This window comes from Cupressus sempervirens, chromosome 4, assembly GCF_028749045.1.
Source record: "Cupressus sempervirens isolate cs-2001-9-10 chromosome 4, ASM2874904v1, whole genome shotgun sequence".
NCBI classification, from domain to species: Eukaryota; Viridiplantae; Streptophyta; class Pinopsida; order Cupressales; family Cupressaceae; genus Cupressus; species Cupressus sempervirens.
Window position 1 is genome coordinate 556181137 of NC_143121.1, and position 24082 is coordinate 556205218.

The window sequence follows — 24082 nt, forward strand, 5'->3', positions numbered from 1 at the left end:
ATGTTAAATCTTGGTGTCTTGTGTTCTTTTCTATGTGATCTATTATTTTCTAATATTTTTTATATTTGCATGTAATTGTTATTTTTGTCTGTGGTTTCTTCCTAACACAAGAGCTTGGAAAATGGATTTTGTAGTAAATGTTTTCCATGTACCAACCCCTCCTATCAAGAAAAAAATGAAGTGGATTTTTAATGTTCTTCTTCATTACTATGTCCTTGATAATTTCTTGTTGTTCTCTATTCAACTTTCTCCTTAACTTGTAGTACTCTTTATTCTCCATTATTTGAGGGAGTTGTGTGAGTTTGAAACATTCTAGAGGTAAATTGTTTAGGTCATTGTATAGTTTGTTTTTAATATCATCTTGCATGTCATATTGTTTACCATGTTTGGTGATTGTTATTTGTTTCCACATGTTACCAGTATTGTCTTCATTTGCATTTAGCTTATCAATGGTGTTGTCAATGTCACCATATGTTGCATTTGTATTATAGAAAAAATTTACTTGATTGATCTAAATTCTTTTTTCATTGTGGAAATAGGCTTTTTCCCAAGAATCAAAATTCTATTTTAGCCTATCTTATACTATAATAAATGGTTCATATAGCAGTAACTTGTCTCTATAATAGTTCTCCAAGTTTGAATATTTGTTGAATTTAACAAATCGTAATACTCATCTTAGCTTTGCTTTTGATTTTTCTTCCATCTTTTCTATAGCTTGACAAAAATTCTGTCAAACATAAGTTATCAAGATTTTGAGAGAAATGTAGGTAGTAATTAATTAATAATTTTCATATTACATTTCAAAATCACCTTCTTCTTTGTTTAATTGATTGACTGGTTTTAGTATAAATGTACGGTCACTTTTTGATCTTGTATCAACAAATATACATTCTATAGAACTAGAGTTTAGTGGAGCTGCCAAGACTAGATGAGTCGCTTGTTGGGATGGCATTTGTTGTAAGTTTAGTAAAGCATTTCTAAGTTTCTCTATCATTTTAAGTGCATCTATTCTTTCTCATTGATGATCTTGGTATAGTTTGTTGAATGTATTTGTCATTAACTTGTCAACTTTAGCCGTGTATGAACTACAATACATTATTGCAACATATGTGTTGAGAACAAATTGTGCATCAATATTAGCTTTCCATAGACAGAGATTTTTTTTTTGAAAAGTTGTCATTCCAAATTTTTGATGGCTTCTTTTGGAGAAAGAGTTCAGATCTATGGATTATTGACCTTAAAGTCATTATGTAGTTTTCTTTAGTTACATCCATTTCATTTATGAATTGATCAAATGTGTATGACATGTCATATGTTGTGTCTTGAATTTTACATAGAATTTTATTAGTTATAGAAGTTATAGTTTCATGCTTTTCAGGAAAGTGGTTGAGTATTTTTGTTGTTTTGATAGGTGAAAATGGAAAATCATATCTACAATGTCTAGTTTTTAATTTTTGGCATTGTTTTGCATGATGATGTCTATTGAGGATGGTTGTGTCTGGTTCTAATTTTTTAAGTTTACATGCAACGTATGTGTCAAAAAAGTATGTAATACTTGTATTGGTATGTTTTCCATACATAGATGCATTCTTAACCCATCTAAGGAAATAGTCATGTTCATTTCCTCGATTTTGAAATTCTATTACTAAGAAAAAGTCAAATACATTTCCAAAGAAAGAGTGATCTACAAATATCAATTTCTTAAGTGCATTTAAATTCTTATTTTTTTCATAGTGTACACAAGTTATCGTATCTCTTCTAATGAGTTTGTATGTATTAAGCTACTAGTTGATATTTGAATTTTTTTGTTTGGTTGAGTGGTTGTCATCATATAGTTGTTTAAGTGTGCTTGTTAGAGCATCCTAGTTTTGTTTAACACTAGTGGATGTGAGGAAAAATGTTAGGGGTCTTAATTAGCATATTATGGCGAAGACATTTTTTTAATTGTTGTATGTTGTCTAGAGAAATTATGTATTCTTTTGAAGTTGACATAGCCAATATATGTTTCATTTGTTTTTCTAGGTTTGGTTTATTTTTTACATATTTTTCTAATAGCTTTCTTCCTTTAAGTTGACCTTAATGAATTCTCATCTACATTATAGGCATAACTTGTTGTATGTGTATCTTGATTTTTTTGAAGAAAAAAATTGTAGTTTGATAAGACAAACATCTTTCTAAATGTAACAATTCCCATTGTGCAATTTTTGGTACAATAGTTTATTGTCAATTTCCTAATCACGTGGGTTACAAAAAAATATTATGTAAAATTCATTTCTTCTACATATTTGTCTTTGAATATTCCAATAGGACACTAGTTCTGTGTAGGTACAATTTCAATTAATTTGTCTTATATTTTATCAATATTGATAGATTCTATAAATCCATGCACCAAATTTTGACAAGGCTATACATCTATGTCACTTTCGGACTTGGCTTCAATATTGTTGAATTCATCATTTTCTCCAATTTCATTGTTTTAATTAAGTAAAAATAAGTTTTTAAAGGACCCAAAACCTCTTACAAAGGACAAGAAAGATATAAAAATGAGGATCTTAAAACAACTATGGAAAACCACCCGAAAATCTAGAGGGACACACCAAAGTTCCAATTTCATTGATCATCTCGATAGCTTGTTTCCATTCTCAATTAAGTTCAACATGTTGCATTTTATACAATATTGTTGTTGTAAATTGTTCAAGGGTTTGCATAATAACATTTGGCCATACCATTCCCTTTTGAAATGCATTTTTATATTCCAATCTTCTTCTCAAGGATATAACAATTATTGTTATGTTATTAGTTGATAGAGGCAAAGCTCTTTGTATAACATTAGTGTCTACAAGGACATTGATATTTGAACTGATCAAGCCAATCTGAGATCTTTTCTATCTTAATTCCCAAATTTGGGTAAATGTAATTCACAATGAAACAAGGTATTCCTCTAATTGAGTTAACATTTCTACATATTGTAGTGACTTGTTCATTCAAATGTTGTGTGGCATAGCATATTGGGGATTCTATATTGCTTTAATGCACCATCACATCTTTGACAAATAGAATTTTTTTATATGTTGTTTCTTAATTTGACTAAGTTTCAATAGGTTTCTTTTTGTATGCTTCAGAATAGTTTTATATCTTTCTTAAAATGCAATAGCTAACAAAAACTACATATATGCTTTGGTGTGTCTTGAATTATTTTGTTCAAAACATCAACTAGTAGCAATGTTCTCTTTCTTTTTGTAAGGGTTCATTGTTGAGTGTTTGATCTAATGGTCTTTTTTAAATGTTGGAGGGAAATTATTTATTTTTCAATTTTCTTATGTTCATTTTTTGTGTGTATGTGTATTTGTTGACATTTGTTATAATTTTGATGTATAAAATTTTGGCCATTTTCTTTTGTATATTACTTCCAATTGATTTTTTGAGTTGAGGAAAATAGATTTATTGTTGGTTCTATGAAATTTGTGTTCTTAATCATAGGAATGGTTCAAAATGCTCATGAAGTAGATTAACATTGTGGAAAAGAAGTGAGTATAATTTTTTTTTGCAAGAATCCATTGAAATACAAGTAATCTTTCCCTGTTGCAAATTACCAGAAATTTATTTTTATATTCAACCACTTTGACTACCATCAAATACAAAATATATCTCCCTAAAGGCCAACTTATGCATCAGTTCTTGTGGGTTTTGCATATTTTTGCATTCTTCACAAGTATGTGTCTAGATCTATAACTCTGTGTAATTTGTAAAGTATTTCTAGAAGCAATTCAAGGTCATGGGAATAAATTTCCTCTTCTTATTTTCTTTGGAGACTAGCTAAGAAATGTTGAATAGTTCATTTAAGAAGGTTAGTTCATATGTAATGATTCTTGAGCCAAAGCTCTAATGAATCATACAAGCAATCTCGAACATTGTATATGAATGTCGTAATTCTACACAACCCTTGTTGCTTGATTGAATTTTTGATGTTAGAAGTGAGATTTATGTTATTGTTTTTAATTTTTTCTACATCTACAATTTAAGTGTTCTATATTTTAACTTTTTTGTTGGCTTCATTTTTTTGAGCTTTCTTGCATATGTTGAAAGAACTAAAATTTTATTACAATGTTGAGAGAACCTAAACAATACTTTTGAGACCAATAAATGAAAAATCATGAGTTTAAAATTGTATTGGGAATTATCAACTAATTTTTTCTTGTAGTGTTTTGAACAAGCTATCTATCTCTTGTGGGTGCAATCAATCAATTTTGAAATTGACAAATGGTCTTTATTTTGTACAAAAGATAAACTTGTAATCAGGGTTACAAGAAGATTGGGTTTAACTATTGTTGGTAAATAGATTTTTCCTTTCAATTTAACTCTTAAACTCCCAAGTTTGTGAATAACATCTAGTTACAATAGTTGGAAAGTTATTATGAAATGACTAACTTCCCTTTGAGTTCTTAGGTATAGCTCCCTATTGCATAGTCATTTGCAATGAATTATGTTTTCTTCTAAATCTAAAATGAAGTGTGTTCTTACCCTAAGAATAGGAGAGGTAAACCAAGATAGGCCTAAACAGGGACTAACTTAGGAAAGATTTGATATTTTAAGATTAGTTAAGTCTATGGATCCACACATCTTATGAATCCACAAAGCTTAATGATTCAACAATGCATACTAACTAAAATTAAACTGATATCAACAAGAAACTAACTATAAAGATGAAAGACTAACTTAAAGGAAAACATAAAAAATGGAATTCTCTTGAACCTATGATAAAAATATTATTATCTTCAGTTTACTATTTTGAAATAAGGAAATGAAACTCCATTCATTCCTTAATTCAATTCAGATGAAAGAGAAAACATAAAACTAACACAAATAGAATTGAGTAGAAAATAATTGACACAAAATACCATTCAATTGTCTCAAGCAACATCAAGTATTTCACACCAAAAATTAGCCCACCTTTTATTAATCTTTCAATTGAGTGCATATAGGATTCTAAGATGACTGTAATAAAATGGGATTCAAATCAGTTCATCTCCTCAACATTGAAAAATGGCAAGGAGCCGATTTTTCTATTACAATCATTAAATCAAAATATGAAAGGGTAGGACATGAATCACTTCACCTTCTTTCCATTTTTTAAATTTTTCTTATAGGCCTTGGCGACGACAATGATTGGAATCAATTCTTCATGTCTATAAACATGTACATTAGTGTGCCTCAAAAGCCACTTTGAATGCTCTCTAGCTAAATCTGTGATGGAATTTAACTACTATGTATCTCCTCAATAGCCACATGTACACACCTACCAAGTTTTAAAAGATTAGAAACTTCATTTCAGTGATTGGAAGATATCTCTATTAAGCCATCTATATAATCAAAGAAATTCTTTTGCATGATAGCCACTCCAATGATCTCCTTTCCTTGTCCACTAGCATGGGAATATTTATGTATACCTCTTAAGAGTTCATAGTCTCTATCTTGATCCTTTTTCACTTTGGCTTTTGTTTCTTTAAGCCCTTCCACTGCTACCAGAATCATCTCAAACTTGAATTGCATGTTCTGGAGCCACTCAAATAGAGGCTCATCTCCCTTAGGAAAAATCTTTTCTTCCATAGCCTCCTTAGCCTTCATATGGATGCTCATCTTCAATAAAGAAATACAATCATCACTCTTAACTTTCTCTACTACCAGGGAGGCTTGATTGGCTGAAATATTGTCCTTCTTTGTTTTGAGCCTTAGTATTACATTTTTGATCTATTCTATAATGGAAAGTCCTTCTAACTTGAGTTTCCCACTTCACTCTCTACTAATCTATCAAAAAAATTATCTTCTTGTCGCTAAGAGATGAGTGCTTGAACATCAATAGTAGTAGGATCACTAGTACTTAACATTCTAGAGATGCTTGCCAATGGAGTAACTAATTACCTGAGAAAGCCATTGAGTTTGTGAATTTTTGCCTTCATTCTAACATTTGATAATTTAAGGCTCTCAAGTTGTCCCTTTATTACATCATTTTTTGACTTCCATAGGCCAACCTTGGTGTCATGTCTAACTTCCCCAAGATCCATAGAATCTAGGGAAAAATCATTCATAGACATATCTTTGATTCTTCCCTCTTTAGTGGGTTTGACAATTTCCATCATTAGATGCCCTATGCTAGGATCTTGTCCAAGGATTGACAAGGTCTTCTGCTTTCTGACTTTTCTCAATGTTGATCCAAAGTGGATAGACAAAGATAAAATCTTCTTACTAGAAACTCCTTCTTCTCTTCTTCTCCTTTTTTGTCTAAGGTGTTCTTCAGCCATGACTCTATGCCAATCACCTTAGATATAGTCCCAAGTGTATCTATGCTAAAAATAATTCTCTTGATAGGGTCAATTTTTTTGTGGGTAAAGAGAAAGGATTCTTTGGGGCCTAAGAGATGAGTTTTGAAGATTATATCCCCTTTTTTGCCTCTATAGTCTTTTTTGTTGCTTCATCAGGCTCATTTGCACTACTTCCACCATCTCTAAGATCTACTACTTGGAATTGGGGACTACTTGGAAGAAGTAGTGTTACACTCACAAATGGACCAAACCATTATGTAGTGAGATAGCAAGTGTTACTACACCATCTTTTAATTCCTCTGCCTTCTTCTTCTTGGCCTCTGTTGGAGTTTTAATCATGGGTAAAGAGTCATCCTAACAAGTTCTAGCTAGGGGAATGCTTTTGTTGGGGGGTTGATCACCTCCATCTAATGGTTGAGCTGGCCCTTGGGAAATAGCCAAGGTTGCACCTGAGGTACCACCTTGGGATAAGGAATTTACTACAACTTTTGGGGAAGCTTGAGTGGACGTACCTTTTCTATGACTCCTTCTAGCTATGGTCTATTCAACCCATTTTCTAGTCCTCTTGTATATTAAATCCATCCTTATATCTAACTCTTCCCTGGTGTCTTCATAAGGTTTTAAGCTTATGGGAGTGCCTCTAAGCTTGGTCAGATAGGTATATCTATATATGTTCTAGCCATCATCTTCTACTCCTTCTACATCAATGTTGACTTTGTACATTTTCACTTGATTGACTATTGGTTTGGAAAAGGCTCAATTATGGCTCTCAAACTCATTCTCACAATTATCCTAGTAATCCTCAATGGTGTTAATATCCTTAATTACACTTTTGATTTGCAAAGAACCTCTTGCATACCCATGTAGGTTGAACATTGGTCATAGAACTTGATACATGTCCAACTTATACTTAGTCTCAAACATCTTCAACATGTTCTTGGCATCAAAGTGGGTGTCACAACTGAAAGCCCCCACCTTCATGGGGAATTTGTACCCCTTCTTCTTCAAGCTCCTACTCAACATGTCCTACCACATGATCATGTCATTGGGATGTCTTGGTAGCTTCAAGGGGAAACCATCAAAAGTTACAAGACACAAATAAGAAAAGGATAAGAATTAGATGAAATAACTTCCAAATTGGTTGATGGCTTCCATAGCTTCAGGACTAAATCTCCTTTCTGAACATCCTTGTAGCTCCCTACAAATCCTCTTAGTAAATGTATCATTAACTTTCACATACTTTGCATAACTATTTTCCAACTGTAAGCATGGATAAAACTCATAAGACTTCACATCATCGGGAAAATTCTCCACTCCTAAGAGGCTTGGCCATAATTGTAATAAGGCTAAGATATAGATGAGGAAAGAGTACATATAAAATGTATTGCAACATTTTGTAGCATGGAGATTATTGGACATAATTTTTCTTACCTCATGGGCCCAATCAATATATTGAGTGTCAAAGAAAATGACTTGTACTAAAATGAAATACTACTCAACAAAATTCAAAGCTGCTACCTATTTGCATTATTATTATTTTATCATTAGTGACAACACTTAATTCTATATGCTTACTGAGCATCAAGTGGTTACCTTGTAAATTTAGTAGTTTAGCACTTTACACTAAGCAGATAGTGACTACCAAGCAAATTCAAACAATGTGAAGTCCAACAATGTCTACTGTGCTTCACAGTATCTACCGAGTAGATAATTTGTGTTATTAAGATTAAGTGCAAACTAAGTGATGAAAGATTCAGTGTTTACCAAGTGAAGGAAGGTAAACTCAGTGTATAGTGTTTATCGAGTGAAGCTAGTTAAACTCAATGTATAGTGTTTATCGAGTGAAGCAAGGTAAACTCAGTATACAGTATCTACCAAGTCACCAGTGGTTACCGAGTTCAAAACTAAATTGAGTGATTAGTATGAACTGAGCCTTCACTTCTACCAAGTGCATGACGATGTCGAGTAATCCAGTGGATGCCAAGTATCAGAAGCTCACTGAGTTAGTTTAGTGAACCCAAGTTATTTACTATTGGGCCGACTCTATAATGTATTTGTTTACTTGTATTTTGGCCAACCTTGTAATTTTGTAAGTTTGAAAGGTATATATGTAAGATGTATTGTAAGATAGAAGATGTGAATGAATAAAATATATGATGCATGGAATGAGAAGGAAGTGTGAAGTAATGTGAAGTATATGTGAAAGATCAGTAGCAATAGTTCAAGGTACATAGCAAGGTCAACTCAGAGACTAAAAATTTATATCCATCACATGAGGTGATTAGTGCATAAGGGATCTTATTAGCAATCAGTTGCAAGAAGATTCACTGCTTCATCCTAATAGGTGAATCAGATTTTTCAAATCCTCTAACAAGGTAGACTTAACAGTCTTCATACAAATCTCCTAACACAATGCATACTTCATTGTATGTTTGCAAATTCTCTAACAAAGTGGACCTAGCAGTCCTTTGTACTCCTAAGATGGCAGACCACCAGAAGTGGTCAATGTAAGCCTTAACCAACCAAATTTATACTGTAGTATTAAAGTTTTGTGGGTATCATCCCCACCCCAGTTTTACTTTCTATTTAAAAGGTTTTTGGGTATCATCCCCACCAAATATTGTGTTCACTTGTGTAATGATTTTTTTATGTTTCAGAATTTATGCATGCATTGGTATAGATTGATGTGTGGTAAAAAGAATAAATTTTTTAAAGTTACTGATTCACCCCTCCCCTCTCAGTAACCTGTCATACCTTGAATATTTCAAACAATTGGTATCAGAGCTTTGTGGTTCTTGGGATAAAAGTTTAGCAGCTTGAGCAAAGATCTAAGGACAAATGGAGATATTCAGACTTGACAAGGCAATTGAAAATGAAAAGCTAGATCTAGAAATGGCCATGGCTCAACTCAAAGAAGCAAAAGATTATCTTTCTCAATCCCTAAAGGGAAGGAAGGAACTTGCAAGAGAAATGAATGACCATTAGTATGTTGAAGAAAAGATTGAAGACATTTTACCATCAAGTAGCTCAAATGAAGCTAATGAGGCAATCAAGGAACTCCTAGCAAAGAATGGCTCTCTATAGGAAGAAGTAAGAAAACTTAAAAGAGAACAAGAAATCCAATCAATTAGGCTATGTGAAGTTTTGGAACACTGAAACAAGGAAAATGAAGACTTGGAGGCAAGAAATAATCTACCTAATCAGCATGAAGACCTCATGAATTAAATCTCTAGAGAAAATGAAGAAATCAAGATTCTCAAAGCATAGAATGAAAGAATAAGAAGTGATCTAAATAGTGAAAGGGAAGTTAATGAAAGAATACTGAGAGAACTAAGATGCGAAAATCAAATTGTTGAGAAATTAAAGAGTGACCTTAATACTAAAAAGAAAATCAATGAAAGAATGATGAAGTCACAAGAAGACATGAATCAACTGATAGAGCAAAACGAATAGAATCTTCATAAGAAAAATGATAAAGTAGGACTTGGATACAATGAAGAACAAGGTGAATCTTCCAATAAAGGTGCAAAAAGAAATCTAAAACCCTCATGAAATCATTGTGGAAAATTTATTCACACATTAAACAAATGCTAGAGCAATGGAAAAACAAAATTCAATGGAAAGTGCTATAACTGTAATCAGCATGGTCACAAAGCCAATGAATGTAAGGAGAAACCAAAATTTGAAGGTAATTGTCACAAATGCAAGAAGCATGGTCACAAGGCATCTCAATGCAGATCCAAAACATTCAATCCAATAGAAAAACTTGTAAAGGCAATATTTGGATGAGACTACAATACCTGGTGTAGATGTCATTATTGTGGAGAATATGGACACATTGGTATAAACTGTGCAAGACATCACCTAAGGAAGAAAGACACTATTATAAGGTATTGTACGTGTACTGAACTCGATCATATAGCTAAAAACTACATGAATATAGGAAGAATTGAAGATGAAAAGAAAGTAAGGGCTGACAACATAAGGAAACAAATGAAGCAACAATGAATTCCTAAATCCACTGAAGATGCAAGCTCAAATCATGGAAGTGAAGTCACTCAAGAAGCGGGTGACTCCATCCCCTCAAACTAAATTCCTAAGAATGAGTTGGAGTTGTACTTACCAAGGAAATCATAAGCAGTTCCAAGAAATGTAAGGAATACAAAATGATCCAATCAGTATTGTAGATACATCGAGATCATAGAAAAGTTATCCTTTCACAGAGTGCATCGAACTCTACCAAAAAAAGTAGTTGAAGACCTTACCGAGTGAGGTCAGGAGTAAAGAAAATTTTCCTCTACCAAGTTGATACTCATGTCAAGTTAGGTTAGTGGATGATAGTCTGTCATGCACTATGACAACATCGTAGCTAGCATTAATGGAAAACTTTTCATCAAAATGGGCTAAATTCAACTTCATTCTCATCGTATTCTTAGAGCTAAAAGATTTCCAAGTGCATTCAAGTGATTTCAAAGTGATTTCAAGAAAATTTGTAGATAAAGAAGTTTTTTTGAAGATTTCCATCACTTACCAAGCTACAATGGCTTCCACAATCACAAGCACCAGCATGGATCAGAAATGTTGGTTAAGGGTGCAGAATGAAAAGCACCAAACTTCAAGTTGGTTCCCGCAGTTGCAGAGGCACTAGACCCTAATGGCACACAATCACAGATACCACCAAAGGTACTTTTAATCAATGATATTCAAACTCATTTCAAATGTTCTATTCAAGAAATAGGAACCCTAGAAATGGATAGCACATTAGAAGAAATGTGTGTTGATGGCTCTTTGAAACCCAAACATAAACATCTAGAGACAAAAGGGTTGACCCACATCTCCCACATGCCAAGAAGCTTCCAAATAAAATGGATCAAATATATCCCTAGCCATGTTCATAGTGGTTAGCTATGGCTGGAGCAAACCATTCTGATCACTAAGAAAATGATTCATAAGATTACTAGCCTTCCAATACTCAGAGAAGCCAAATCTACAAAAACCCTAGATCGGGATGAAATTCAGAAGAAAACCCTAGCTGAGTGGGATGAAAGAGGCTAAAAGGTTAGCACTATTATCAACATTGAACTTAGATATGGAGTTCATGTGATAGCTCAGAAGATCTACAGTTCAAGCCAATTAAACAGTGTGTTGTGTGAGGCCGTAGACCTAGCATTCAAGGTTATGAAGAAGAATCTAGAATATGACCTGTCTGAGCTATTACTAAGGCAATTGAACAAAAACATGGAGAGTATTAGATCATCAAAGAATAACCCCTATAAATTTGGATCATTATTGACATGTTTATTCTTGTATGTACAAAAATTCTTTCCCTCTAAAGGTTCTATGGTATGGAGAAAGGATGTCCCCATTCTTTATCAAATTAATGAGTTTATAGCAGAAATGGATGTTAATTTTGATAGTATAATGGAAAACTATTTTGAGGACTTCAAGGAGAGAATGAATAATAGATTCATAATCCCTCCTAAAATTGTTGAAGATTACAAAGATGATGTTTTCTTTATGGTTGATTGTGACAAAGTATATATTCTGGTAGTCAGGCCCCGAGTTGCATGGGTAAAACCTCTACCTTATGAGGTAAAAATTGATGAAACTAGGGATATTATTGAAGCAGTGGTAAATGAACTAGTAGATCCCAAGAAACCAATTTTTGGAACCTATGATGAAGCTAAAGCTAGAATAGAACTAGAAATCAAACTTCCCCAAGCAATTAGTAAAGGTAAGAGAAAGGTTGCCAAGTTCAAAACTACTATTGAGCCCTTAATAATTACTGAGGGACAAGGTGAGGACAAAGAAGAGGAGCAAGAAATAGAAAAGAAAGAGAAAAATTAGAGAAGGAGGAGGAGCCTACAAAGAAGAAAGGTAGGGTTATCATCACAAAAGCCCCCAAGGCCTCGACAGCTATTTTCACAAGAAAAGGTAAAAGTAAGAATAAGGATGAAGTAGTATTCAACAAGTCCCAACTAATCTTCCAAGAGAGATTGAAACAAATGGAAGAGGGAGTTGGCATCACAAATTTCAAAGCATTAAAATTTGAAACAAGGATTGATGTAGAGAAGATGCAAATTGAGGAATTGCTACTTAATAATATGGGAAAATGGAAATACTCCCCAGACCAGATTGCAACCAAGGTGGGAGTTAGCCACCCAAAAAACCAAGGACATATATGAAAAATCCTCGAAGAATCTTCTACCAAATCTTACTGAGGCATAAACAAAGGTAGCAATGAAGAATAATGAAGGTAAAATGATGATCAGATTTCACACATGTTTGATTTTAATCAAGGACATTGAGAATGTTGTCAGAGATGCAACAAACATGTGGAAGAACATCTATCATTTGCATAAGCCTAGTAATGATCCAGTGATAATCAAGGATGATGATGGCACAAGTAGTGATGAAGGAGATGATAGCACTCCAAGTGCTAGTAATGATCAGGCTCTAAGGTCTGATAATGAAGAAAAAGGGGAAGAAGCTAAAGAGGAAGACAAGGAGGAAGAGAATGAAGAAAATGATCCAATGAAGATTGTAGCACAAGTCATTGCTTCCCTTCCTTACTCTCCACCTAAGACTGCAACATCATCAAGGTTGGAGACAGCTTCAGCAAGATTGACCACTTGATAAGTAGGAGATGATTTCCACAGCTAGTCAAATTGTGATGTGAATATCAGAAAGATTGACCACATCAAAAACATCATCTACTCCTACTTTCCTACAGCTCCAAGCATCTTCTATGGAATTAATCATTACTTCATCTACTGAGCTATAGCCTTCTTCATCAACACTTAAGCAATTAGTCACTACAGCACCAGCTATGTCTACCTCCTCTATTACATGTATAGTAAGTTCTAAAATTTTGTCTACAACTCCAATTATGAATATTCCAATCTATACACTACCTATTTTTACATCATTTTTGGGAAGCACACCTATTTTGGATTCAGCTAGTACTTCTCTCAACTTTCCTCCTGTTGCACCTATTCAAATATTTTCTGCTAGTCCATCTATGTCAACTATTGTCTATGTTTCCAAATCCAAGGAAGTAAGCACATAAGTAAAGCCTAAGACTCCTCTAAAACTTCTACTTACTGGAAAACAAATTGATGAAGATATAGATTTGGATACAAAAATTGTTATCCCAAAGATAGACTTGGACAATGCCTCAACTAGTGAGATGAGAATGGTTAGTTAGCTTCTAGACCAGAAGGCAAGGCAAAAGCAACTTAGAGAAGAGAGAGATAGAGAATATACTATAATAGAAAATGTCAAAAATATAATTATTGAAGCTATTAGTGTTGATTTTGATTCATCTCCACACATTTTGTTGCAATTAGAAGAGGCTGTAGATAAGTTCAATGAGGACACCTCTAGGCAAGAGAAAATCATTGAAAAGGCAGATAAGAAATTTGATAATAAAGTGCTTGAGCACATTGCTCGACACATTACAATAAAACAGGTTGAATTAACCTCAATTTTGAGTGATCTTGAGCAAGCATTCACAAATGTAACATCACTTTTTGGAAAGCTCTACGATGTTACCAAGTTCACTAAGGAAGTCAAAGAAAAATTGAATAAATTAGATATGGAAATGAAAGATAGTGCTCAAAAGTTGCAGCTTGACCATAGTTCAAGATCATCCCATCACACAAAGGTAAAATTTTTGTCCGAAATGCAAGTAGAGTTACACAGAGAAGAAGCCAAAATTTGGTCTACATTGATTGACATTCAAATTATGATTCTTCCAGTCATGGATCAAATGCAAAAACACATTGCCTACTCAAAAACATTGATCAATGATAGCAATTTTTCAATAGCAGATCATATGATTGAACTTTCTGCAAAAGTTCAAGTGGCTCTCTCCACCTACAAAATTTTGCAAGATAATTGGGATAAGACATTGTCTCTTATTCTCAAGGTACACTTAGATTTTCTCTCACATTTTGGTGTCTCAATTTAAATTTATTGTATATACATTTTTTGGTATTATTGTCAAAAAGGGGGAGATGAGATTGTTTGTAGGGGGAGATAAGATTGTTGACATTGGGAATATGAGATGAATAAGGAATAAGAAAAACATTGTATAGATAAAAGCTATGCATACCATATGTATGGGGGAGATATGTGAGATATGTAAAGTGTGTAAATAGAAAAATAAATCAGAATGTCAGTTTTGATTCATAAGTGTTTTTGTCACTAATGCCAAAGGGAGAGATTGTTGGCATTATGATTATTTTTTCATTAGTGACAAAACTTACTCAATTCTATATGCTTACCAAGCATCAAGTGGTTACCTTGTAAACTTAGCAGTTCAGTAGTTTACACTGAGTAGACAGTGGCTACTGAGCAAATTCAGACAATGTGAAGTCTAGCAGTGTCTCCCAAGCTTCTTAGTACCTACCATGCTTTACAGTGTCTACCAAGTAGATAATTTGTGTCATAAAGATTTAGTGCAAACCAAGCGATGAAAGATTCAGTGTTTACTAAGTGAAGCAAGGTAAACTTAGTGTACAGTGTTTACCAAGTGAAGCAAGGTAAACTCAGTATACAATATCTACTAAGTGACACTACATCTACCAAGTCATCAATGGTTACCAAGTTCAAAACTACATCAAGTGATTAGTATGAACCGAGCCTTCATTTCTACCAAGTGCATGATGATGCCGAGTAATGTAGTGGATGTCAAGTATTAGAAGGTCACCGAGTCAGTTCAATGAACTTGAGTTATTTACTATTGGGTAGACTCTATAATGTATTTGTTTACTTGTATTTTAGCCAACCTTGTAATTTTGTAAGTTTGAAAGGTATATATGTAAGATGTATTGTAAGATAGAAGATGTGAATGAATAAATATATGATGCATGGAATGTGAAGGAATACTAAAGTAATGTGAAAGATCAATAGCAGCAGTTCAAGGTATACAACAAGGTCAATTCAGAGACTAAAAAGTTATATCCATCACATGAGGTGATTAGTACATAAGGGATCTTATCAGTAATCAGTTGCAAGAAAATTCACTACTCCATCCTAACAGGTGAATCAGATTTTTCAAATCCTCTAACAAGGTAGACTTAACAGTCTTTGTACAAATTTCCTAAACAAGTGCATACTTCATTGTATGTTTGCCAATCCTCTAACAAGGTGGACCTAGTAGTCCTTTGTGCTCCTAATAGGGTAGATCACCAGAAGTGGTTAATGTAAGCCTTAACTGGCCAACTTTATACTACAGTATTGAAGTTTTGTGGGTATCATCTCCACCCCAATTTTACTTTCTATTTGGAAGGTTTTTGGGTTACCAAATATTGTGTTCACTTGTGTAATGATTGTTTTATGTTTCAAAATTTATGCATGCAGTAGTATAGATGGATGTGTGGTAAAAAGAATAAAATTTTTAAGGTTATTGATTCACCCCTCCCCTCTCAATAACCTGTCATATCCTAAATATTTCCAACAACTGGTATCAAAGCTTTGTGGTGTTGAGGATAAAAGTTTAGCAGTTTGAGCAAAGATCTAAGGACAGATGGAGATATTTAGACTTGACAAGGAAATTGAAAATGAAAAGCTAGATCTGGAAATGGCCATGGCTCAACTCAAAGAAGCAAAAGAACATCTTTCTCAATCCCTGAAGAGAAAGAAGGAACTTACTAGACAAATGAATGACCATCAGTATGTTGAAGAAAAGATTGAAGACCTTTTACCATCAAGTAGCTCAAATGAAGCTAATGAGGCAATCAAGGAGCTCCTAGCAAAGAATGGCTCTCTATAGGAAGAAGTAAGAAAACTTAAAAGAAAACAAGAAATCCAATCAATCAGGCTATGTGAAGTTTTGGAACAAAGAAATGAGGAAAATGAAGACTTGGAGCCAAGAAATAATCTACCCACCAGCATGAAGACCTCATGAATCAAATCTCTAGAGAAAATGAAGAAATCAAAATTCTCAAAGCACAGAATCAAAGAATAAGAAGTGATCTAAATAGTGAAAGAGAAGTTACTGAAAGAATATTGATAATGAAACAATGAAAGGAATACTGATGCAATAATTACTAACCAAAACTTACAAACCTGGTTGCCATGACGTTGAGAGTGAGATTAAAAATGAGACAATGAAAGGAATGACTAATGCAACAATTACTAACTCTTCAATGGTTATGTGCATTAACAGAATAGTAGTTCAAAGAAAAAGTGGTAGTTTGTTCAACTACTTTTGTTTCCATATATATGGGAGCCTTGATTCATCCATTGATCTTCAAAATTTATGCCATGTGAATGAATTGAAGGAGAGATCCATTGAAATAGTAAATGTGGGGGTTTGATGGGAATCTAGGGGTCTTTTCACTATTTTTTTAGATTCAATGGTAACTTTCTATTTCCCCATAACTTACTTTCCCATTTTCCTTTAAGTTTTGAGAAGTTAACAATAGAGTACTCCAAGGGAGAATGTCTGCTAAGTTGGATTCTAACAATTATCTCCTTTCTCTAATGGTTAGATTCTTTCTATTATTGTTCTGAGATGTTTTATGCACAAATTATGATTCTAACCTAGTCATCAGCTTGATTTTCTTTGGAATTTGAGAAATTGTCTTCATGGGTTGAAAACCCACTGAGGAGAAGATGATTTCCATTTCTCTTCCAATGTTTCCTTTCTTAGTTGAACTTTTAGACCATTACCCCTCTTGGAATAAAAAAATGTCCAAGTGAGGTGTGAAGACCTTGTCGAGGGCCATTATCATTCCTTTTCATCCAAAGCTGCCTTTTCAAAAACCTAACTTCATAGGTTGAAAACTTGTCGAGGAGAAGTTAGTTCTGAGTTTTCTACCAGGGATGATTATGAGAGCCATGACAATTTTTAAACATTTTCTAAAGTCATAATCACAAGGTGAACCATGATTCTCCATAGGATGCCTCATTATTTTTTTGTTTTTGATCCATGTCTGTCATTTAGTGCCTTTTACAAGAAATCATCTTCATGGGTAGAAAACCCAACAAGGAGAAGATGATTTCAAATTTTCCACAAGCTTCTATTTTTTTGTAAAGTGTTAGATTATAGGTGGATATGAATTGTACTTGATCACTGAATGAGTAATATGAATCTCCATCAGACTAGGCACTAACCTACCCATAGGATCACATGAAAAAATGAAGAACCACCCAACTATGAATGAGGGGAGGGAGAAAAGAGAAAATTCAATGGAGACTCATCCAACCAAAGAGGGCTTAGACCTAGACTCAACCATAACCAAAAATTGACTCCTCTCTATTGGAAATATAGATGGAGTAACTAAGAGGGGGGGTGAATCAGTTACCCCAAAAACAAATCCATAGATCCCTTAGATGTCTTTAAAAACTATTTACTACAGTCACTTGGTAACTATACAGAAAAATGTTGTAACTCGGTAGATGTAGTATATGCAATCTATAATAGGTCTTAAACATTCACAGCAATTAACATGCATGCATAAAAGAAATAACATGAACACATGAGACACCAGATTTAACATGGAAACTCAATATGGGAAAACTGACCAAGTAGCTAGCTACCAATTTTCACTCTTTTGAAGTGAGCCCTATTAGGAGCCAACCCCATTAAAGGTTACAAAACAAACTAGTAGGTGTGACCTTGTTAAAGGATTTAATCACCCTAATAGAAGTGGCCTTGCTAAAGGACTTTGGAACAATTTAATAGAACTGTCACCTTGTCAGAGGCTCTACAAAAATGGCTATTAAACCAACTCTAGTAAGAGATTTACATATCACTTCTACAATGGTGAGAAAGTAACAATTACTTGACCTGAATGAAATGCAACTGAATTGTTGATATAGATCTTTTTTCTACTTTAGTAGATCCTCTTTTGATCAAATACAACTTTGCTACTCCTAAAGGATATCTTATCCTTCTCCAAAATTCACTCACTTTCTTCTTCACATAATCAACACACTTGCATGCTTGCTTGTTACACTCATTCATACTTTAGAATTCACAACTTGACCTCTTATTTATACCTTACAAATTGTCAAGTCAGCTCATTTACAAGTTACAAATACCAATAATCATTACATTATTCAACTACAATCATTACATGAAACAATTAAATTTTATTTTCCAAAGCAATGAAATCCTTCATTGGCCAACCCTGCTCAGTAAACATTGCTCCAGAAATGATTTTCAGTGTTAACCAACTGAACCTCAGTAAACATTGCAAACTCTAAAAAATCCTTTGGAGACCAAGTGAACTTGGTAAACACTAACTTTCCTTCGTTAACCCTGTGAGCTCAGTTAACAGTGACTTCTGCCACAAAATCCTTCAATGCCAGAGTGAGCTCGGTAAGCACTATTGCCACAGAGTAACTTTTAGGAATGCTCGATAGAATCTAGAATTTTCTTTGCTAACCAACTAAGCTCGGTAGACTCTGTAATTTTCTTTGTTCACTAATTAAGCTTGGTAAACTCTATCTAATAACTGATATGAAATTTGTGTAACATCAAAGACAACACTCAATTGAACAATTATATCGAACAATATCCCTCTTTGACATTGATGGCAACACAACATGTCATAATAGAAGAAATTTGAAAACAAGTCTCTCTCTGATAGAATATTTCTCCCTCTTAGATTTTATGCCACAAATTTCTCTAATACAGTAATCTCCCTTTGTGAAGGAATTACATAATTTCTTTTCTAAACAACAAACTCTCCACAAACAAATTCAAATTTTAAAAAGATATGACAATACACTCTCCCTGTTTGACAACACATACCAAATGAGTAATAATGTACCTTGAGTACTAATTCATATGCAATGTTTTCATGACTATGTTGCATCAACTGATAAATCTTCAACATGGTTCTTGTTGATGCATCACTAAAACTTCATTTTAGTGAGCTTCAGATAGGGGAATGACCCCTAGCTTACCTCTTAGATACAAGAATACATGCTTAGGTAATGGCTTAGTGAATATGTCAGAAATTTATTCCTTTGTATGGAAATATTCCAATCTAATCTCCTTATCCTACACCAATTCTCTAACAAAGAGATATTTTATTGCAATGTGCTTGGTTTTGGAATGCATTACTAGATTCTTTGATATGTTTATTGCACTTGTATTAACACAAAACATAACAACTAGTTTTTTTATCTCAACCTTCATGCCTTCGAACAAATGTTTAAACCAAACAATATTAGAACAATTTACTATTGTTGCAACATACTCTACTTATGCTATAGATTGGAATGTGCAATTTTTATTTTTACTTGTCCAAAAAACCAACCTTTTTCCAAGAAGGAATGCTTCACCGCTTGTACTCTTTATGTCATCAATGTTTTCTACCCAATCAGCATCAGTAGACACTTTCAAGTCCAAATTTCTTCCAAATTTTTACCACAATCCATAATCTTCAGTGCCTTTCAAGTATCTCAAGATCCTTTTGATTTCCATCATGTGATTTTCTCTTGGTGTTGCTGAAAATCTTACTACTATACGAACTGCAAGAGCAATATCAGGCTTTGTATGAACTACATACTGCAACTTTCCAATCATTGATCTATATAAGATCTGATCTACCTCTTTTGATTCATCATCCTTGGTAAGCTTTAGTCTAATACACATGGGAGTCCCAACTGGTTTACAATTTTCCATACCTAACTTCTTAAGTATCTCCTTGATGTATTTTGATTGAGTAATGTAGTTACCATTCTTGCTCTATTGAATTTGAAGACCAACAAAGAATTTGATCTCACCAAACATAGACATCTCAAATTTCTTGTTCATTTTCTTTGAAAATTCTTTACATTAATCATCATTTCCTGTAAACAAAGTATCATCCACAAATATTTCTACCAAAACAATCATGTTATATGGTCCTTCCTTGATATACAAATTACTATTATCATTAGTTCTTTGAAAACCAATCTGATAAAGATAGTTATGCAATCTTTCATACCATGCTCTAGGGGCTTGTTTCAAACCATACAATGCTTTATGTAATTTGCAGACCATTTCCTTCTTGTCTGGATCAACAAATCCTTTAGGTTTCTCAATGTAGACTTCTTCATCAAGAATACCATTGAGAAATGTTGATTTGACATCTATCTAATATGCCTTAAATCTTTTGTATGCAACATATGCAAGTAAGGTCCTGACACCTTCTAGTCTTGCAACATGAGCAAAATTCTCTCCATAATCAATTCCTTCTTCTTGAGAGTAGCCTTTACATAGCAATCTAGCTTTGTTTATTGATACCTTACCATCTTCATTCAACTTATTTTTGAATACCCACTTTGTTCCAATCACATTTTCGTCTTTAGTCCTAGGTACAAGAGTCCATGTTTTGTTCTTCCCTATTTTCTCTATCTCTTCATTCATAGCCTCAATCCAACTTTCATTTTCCAATACATCTTTGACATTTCTAGGTTCAAAATTAGCAAGTAAACAAGTACCTTTTAACTTACTTCTTGTTAAAGTACCTTCAAATTTGTCTCCAATAATCCGATTTGGTGCATGATGTCTCCTCACATACTTGGCCAATATAGGTTCCTTTCCTTTTGAGTGAGTTTCATTATCTTCATTTTGAATTTAAATTTCTAGCTCTAGTTGACCTGACTATTTCTTGGGTCCTTTAGACTCAGTAGGCATTGGCTCAGTAGCATCTGAATGTGATTCAAGTTCCTTCAACTCAGTTTGAACTTCTTGTAACTTTATGACTGAAGACTCAGGAGTAAAAGTTTCCTGATTGACAGATGTATCTAGCACTGTATCAGGTTCAATAAAAAAAAAGTTCCTATAATCTTTTGTTTCCTTTTTGCTTTCTTTTTTAGTCCTTTCTACAAACTCATCAACTTTCACATGTGCACTTTCTATGACTTTGTGAGTAGATAAATTCAAACATCTATATTCCTTACTCTTGCAAGAATCTCCCAAAAATATAACTTCATCACCCTTCACATCAAGTTTACCTTTTCTATATTCTTTCAAGATGTAACATTTACTTCCAAATACTTTTAGGTAACTTAAATTAGGTTTATAGCCATACCATAACTCACAGGGAGTCTTGAATGAGTCCTTCAACTGTACTCAGTTTAAGATTTGAACTGTAGTGCTAATAGCTTCCTTCTAGTATTTGATAGCAATGTTCTTTTCAATCATTAGAGTCCTTGCATAATCTATGATAGATCTATTCCTCCTTTCAACTCTTCCATTCTACTCAAGAGTTCCAGGAGCTGATACATGTCTTTTGATTCCTCTTTCAATGCAAAAGTTATTTAATTCATGGGAGATGAATTCACCACCTCTGTCTAATTTCAAGAATTTTAGTCTATTCCCTATTTCCTTTTCTACTTTGGCCAAATACCATTTTAACTTTTCAAATACTTCTAATTTCTCTCTTAGATACATGACAGTCACCATTCTTGAGTAGTCATCAACAAAAAGAATAAAGAACTTTTCTCTAGTGTAGCTCTCAATTGTAATAGGTTCACACAAATCAGTATGCACAATTTCCAAAATTTCTTTAGACTGATATTTTTTACTTTTAAAGCTATTCTTTTCCATCTTACCAATCTGACAATTCTTGCATAGACCAACATCAAGTTTCTTTATACTAGGAATGCCTCTTACTTTCCTGAATTTGCTTATTTTTACCAAGTTATCAAAATTCATGACATAACCTTCTGTGCCATAACCAACTTTCTTCAACTTGAGAAAGAAAACATGAAAATTCACCAAGTTCAAAATAAAACAAGTTACCTTTTGTCTATATGCCTGATCCAATCAGCTTTCCTTTGTCATCCAGTAGTCTTTCCTTTTCATGCATGAATTCCACCTTGAATCCAATATTGATTAGTTGTGCCACACTCAAAAAATTGTGTTTTATTCCTTCAACCCAATAGGAATTATCACGTGGAAGCTCTTTTTTTAGTGAGATTATTCCTCTTCTTTTTATGCAACAAGGTTCATTATTACCAAACCTCACACTACCACCACCATAGTCTTTAAAATTTTCAAACTTTGTTTTTTCACTAGTCGTATGATGTGAACAACCACTATCTATGATCCATGTATCATTTTTTCTTACATGAGAGATAATTACCATCTTATCTTCCTCATCATTATCAGATTTATCTTTCGTAGCAGTTTAAACAATTTCATCTTCACTATTATCATAATCCTTAGAATCCTTAGCCATGAAACATGTTTTCTTACCTTTTTCCTTGAATGATTTGAAGTCTTTCTTGCCATTGCACTTGTGACTTTTCTTCTCATCATTATTTTACTTTTTTGGGCACCTAGTAGCAATATGACCAATTTTTTCAAATGAAAAATAGATTAGAGGAACTTTACCTCTCTTTTTTTCTTCGTCTCTAGAATATTTCCTTGCTAGTAGAGCTTCAACCACCTCAAGATCACTACCAAATTTTTTTCTAATTCTTCTTCACTTTCTAACTAAGAATCCTTTATATTTTTGCCTTTTTCTTAGAGTGAAAGCTTGGCTTCAAATGCAGATTCAATGTTCTTGGAAGCTGGAACATAGTTGTCATAGTTATCTAGCTCAAATGCAGTCAATCTTCCTACTATGGCTTCTAAATTTATCTTATCATTTGCTTCACATCTTCTTTCTTGAATTGTAGAAACTCTAACTGCATAAATGGGAAGCAACGTTCTAAGAATTCTACTTACAATTGTTTCATCTTTAATATCTCCTCTAGAAGCTTTGATTGCACTGACACTTGCTTTGACTCTTTCAACATATTTAGCGATGTTCTCATCCTCATCTGATCAAATTGTCCTCTTAGACTTTCTGCTTTGGCTCTTCTCAAATTGTCATCACCTCCATAGATATCTTTTAGCTTGTTCCACATTTCAAAGGCAATTTTGTAGTCCTTGATATCATCAAATTCTTCATAGCTTAAGGCAGATGCAATGTTTATCATCATGGTGTTATGAGTCTTCTTCTCATCAATGTCATTGACAAATAATGTACCAGAAGTAGTTACATATTCTTGATCAAGGTATTTCAATCATATATCTCCAATAGAGGCCAGATGGAGTCTCATGAGACCTTGCCATGCTAAAAACTTATCCCTGTTAAGCCTTGAAATTTATCTCTTGTAAGACATCCCGATCTTTAGCTTAGATCATTGAAATCCTTTCTACAAGCACCAAATGCTTTGAAACCAATTGTTGGAAATATAGATGGAGTAACTGAGAGGGAAGTGAATTAGTTACCCCAAAAAAAAATCCACAGATCCATTAGATGTCTTTAAAAACTAATTACTACTATCACACAATAGCTATACAAATAAATGTTCTAACTTGGTAGATGCATTGTACATAATCTATAACAGATCTTAAACATTCACAGTGATTAACATGCATGCATTAAATAAATGACATGAACACATGAGACACCAGATTTAATGTGGAAACCTAATGTGGAAAAAAATACCAAGTAACTGACTACCAATTTTCACTCTTCTGAAGTGAGCCCTATTAGGAGCCAGCCCTATTAAAGGTTACAAAACACACTATTAGGTGTGACTTTGTTAATAGATTTAATCACCTTGCGAGGAGTGGCCTTGCTAGAGGACTTTGGAACAATTCAATAGAACTATCACCTTGTTAGAGGATTTACAAAAATGGTTGTTAGACCAACTCTACTAAGATATTTAGATATCACTACTACAATGGTGAGAAAGTAACAATGACTTGGCCTGAATGAGATGTAATTGAATTGCTGATATAGATCTCTATTCTA